Raw genomic sequence first — 3,683 nt, forward strand, 5'->3', positions numbered from 1 at the left:
GCTGTTTTCCAGGAGGGGAATTTCCCTCAGTTGATTTGCATGCAAATTCATTTCCTGATTATCTGACATATTCCTCTGTAAATTTCACTTTCTTTTTGTTCATGTTTGTGATATTTCCGCATTTTAGAAGATTCCTAGTTTAATTCCTTTTCGGCTTACAAACGTCCAGGTACTTCAGTGGGGTTTTGTTGGACTGTTTTAGTGGTGGGGAAGAGCCTGCAAGGCTTCCAGTTTTTTGTTGTTTTTTTAAAATCTGGAACGCTTCACGAATTTGTGTGTCATCCTCGCGCAGGGGCCGCGCTAATCTTCTCCATATCGTTCCAATTTTAGCATATGTGCAGCTGAAGCGAGCTCGGCTTCCAGTGTTTTTATTCTCTTTTGTCTTATAGGACACAAAATTTCTCCCTTTTTCTTCTTTTCCCACTTACCACTTGAATTCCCAAAGGTGATTCTTCCTTCTTTTTTGCCTCTTTCTCCCCTAGAAGCTTTTTTCCCCCAGAAGACTATCCTTTTAAATCAGGTTTTTCCTTTAAAATATAGTCAGGGTGGGGGTGGCCTGGGTGGCTCAGTCAATTGAGCGCAGACTTCAGCTCAGGTCCTGATCTCCCGGCTTGTGAGTTCGAGCCCCACGTCAGGCTCTGTGCTGACAGCTCAGAGCCTGGAGGCTGTTTCGGATTCTGTGTCTCCCTCTCTCTCTGCCCCTAACCCACTCACATTCTGTGTCTGTCTCTCTCAGAAATAAGTAAACATTAAAAAAAATTTGTTTTAATTATATATATATATATATAGTCTGGGGGCACCTGGGTGGCTCAGCCCCTTACTGCCAACTCTTGATCTCAGCTCAGGTCATGATCTCATGTTGGTGGGATCGAGCCCCATGTCAGCCCCGCACTGACAGTGTGGAGCCTTCTTGGGATTCTCTCTCTCTGTCTCTGCCCCTCCCCTGCTTGCTCTCTCTCTTTCAAAATAAATAAACTTTTTTTAAAAATAGTTTGTCCCTTTAAATTACATATCTGGTCCTCTTCTTTTTAGTCTATCTGGTCCTTTAAGTCCTGAATACTTTGAAATCCTTTCTCTGCTGTCATGTTCTGATCTACCTGGTTACCTTTTTAGGATTTTCTGACTTAGGGTAAATACAATCTTTCTGGTGGTCACTCCAATTCACACACAGGCCTCTCCACTCGGTCCCTCCTGTGTGTCTCACAGTTTCTCTCCGCCTGCCTTTGCTTGCCACTGAACCCCACGGGGTGAGAAGGGAACACATGGGCCACAGCACTGATACTTGTTGACTTTTCCCTTTTTACTCACAGTTACTTTACAGTTTCAACATTATTTACGTTCACGTTGACAAGTGGTTTTCATAGAATTTTTGCAGATAGAAAGTTATTTCATATTATTTGGGGAGCAGACCTGGGGAGGCTATTTACCTCACTGCACCCATTGTTTATAGCTCCCCTGAGTGATCATTTTAAAACCTTTTATTTGGGGCACCTGGGTGGCTCACCCAGTCAAGCCTTGGACTTCAGCTCAGGTCATGATCTCGCAGTTCGTGGGTTCAAGCCCTGCATGGGGCTCTGTGCTGACAGCTCAGAGCCTGGAGTCTGTTTTGGATTCTGTGTCTCCCTCTCTCTCTGCCCCTCCCCCTCTCTCTGCTCCTCCCCCACTCATGCTCTGTCTCTCTCTGTCTCTCAAAAAATAAACGTTAAAAATAATACAGAAAGAAAGAAAACGTTTTAGTAAAGCATAATATACATACCAGAAGTACACATAGCATTGGTATGCAACACAATAAACTTGCCCAAACTGAACACATCCATGTATCCAGCCCAAGACCAAAGGAAGAAACTTACAAATACTACAACCAACCCATGCTCCTTCACTGGGTATCCTCCCCTCAAAGGTAACCACAGCACAGATGAGTCTTCCCTGGCTTTCACATTCTAGAAATGAAATCATATGGCAGGTGCTCTTATGCGTCTGGCTCCTGTGATCACGTTTAGGAGATTCATCCACGTTTTTCATTCTTGCTGCTAAATACTCTTCCACTTGTGAGTGTGTCACAATTTATTTACCCATCCTATGACTTGAGGATAATTTCAAGTTTTTGGCTAATTTGAATAGTATTGCTGTGAACATGCTTATACACGCCCTTTGGTGAATACATGCAAACATTTCTGATGAGTATATACCTAGGAATAAAATTGCTTGGACCAGTAGTATATAAAAACCCCTCCTGTTGTTGCACGCACATCCTTATCAAAATATGGTATTGTCTGTCTTTTTTATGTGATCTATTCTGATGGTATGTAGTCATATCTCATTGTGATTGAGCGTCTATTCACCTTTTATTGGCCATTTGGTTCTCCTGTTTTGCAAAATTCTCCTTTGGTTATTTTTCTTCTGCTAGTATTTCACTTTAGAGGAAAGAGACCTTTTACCGGGTGACCAGTAATTTCATCATGTTCACAAAACAAATTAGTCATAGAGTAAAAGTCAGACCAAAACCAACAGCTCTGGATTCTCTAGGCGTTTTGTTTTGTTTTGTTTTCCTACCAGATTAAGGAGTTTGGGGTGAATCCTGTTAGTATCTGGTAGTCATTTAAAGTTTTTAAGCTGGCTAATGACATGGCATTGGTGAATTAAATAGGCAAATCTCAACCTGGTGGGTGGAATGGATTATAGAAAAGTGAATCTATGGGTAGATAAACCACTTAGAAGACAAATAGAACATGCAATACAAGCAGGAAGAGACACAATAAGATTGCAAATAAGAGATAAATCAGAGAGAAAGTGGAAAGAAAACTTTTACGGAATGAAAGAATTCTCTAATAATTTTGTAAGCTCTAGAGACAAAAACAATGGCAACACAGACAGAATTAGGAAAATCCCAAGAACGGGTTATTGGGGATGGGGAGAGCATGAGTTTGGTTTTAAATGCAAAGATTTTGACATGTCAGCAGGACATTCAAAGTATCCAAGAGACAACTGAAAAACCAGAATTTTACGCTAAAGTTAGAGATTTGTGAATCATCTGTAAAGAAGCAACATGAGAATGGTGGTCATGTAGAAAAAGAAGACTGTATAACAGAGAGGAGAAATTGCCCCCCATTCAATGGATGGGGAGAATTCAAGGAAGAAGTCAGAGAAGGGGAGCTAGACAGGTAAGAGGAGGACAGAGGAGAATTAGAATTATGGCAAGAGGCTCAAAGAAATTGAAAAAAAATTTTAAGCAGGAGATGGTCAACATGAAACCTCAGAGAAGCAAAATAGCATGAGATCTGGTGGAGGAGAAAAGCCTGCTGAGTGTAGCATGTAGCCGTCATTGGCATCAGTGGAGAGAACAGTACCGCACTAGAGATGAAGGACGTATCATAAGACATTGATAATGTTGATAATCATAATCATAATCAACAATACAACTCGCAATATATTGATAGAACTCTATCAATGGCTTCAACTGTGAAAAGAATTAGCAGGAAAAGAAAAGGCAGTCAACTGAAAATTTTTTCCAAATGGAGGACATCTGTGCTTTATTTCAGTCAGACAGAAAGATGCCCCAAAAAGAGAGATTCACTGATAATGTTAGAAAGCAAAGGAATAACTGCAGTCATGAAGCTCAAGAGGTTAACGAGATTTGGAATACTCCTTATGAGGAGAATTAGTAAGGAATTAAGGATTTCTGC

The 3,683-nt window shown here is 40.9% G+C and overlaps 1 non-coding gene across 1 annotated transcript; it reads right to left on the reverse strand.

The window, feature by feature from the left end:
* Positions 1-247: 247 nt before the first annotated feature.
* LOC123596548 lies at positions 248-352 on the reverse strand. Its single transcript, XR_006711724.1, has one exon. It is a non-coding gene; the product is annotated as a U6 spliceosomal RNA (small nuclear RNA).
* Positions 353-3,683: the final 3,331 nt, after the last annotated feature.

This window comes from Leopardus geoffroyi, chromosome B1 (genome assembly GCF_018350155.1).
Source record: "Leopardus geoffroyi isolate Oge1 chromosome B1, O.geoffroyi_Oge1_pat1.0, whole genome shotgun sequence".
Lineage (NCBI taxonomy): Eukaryota > Metazoa > Chordata > Mammalia > Carnivora > Felidae > Leopardus > Leopardus geoffroyi.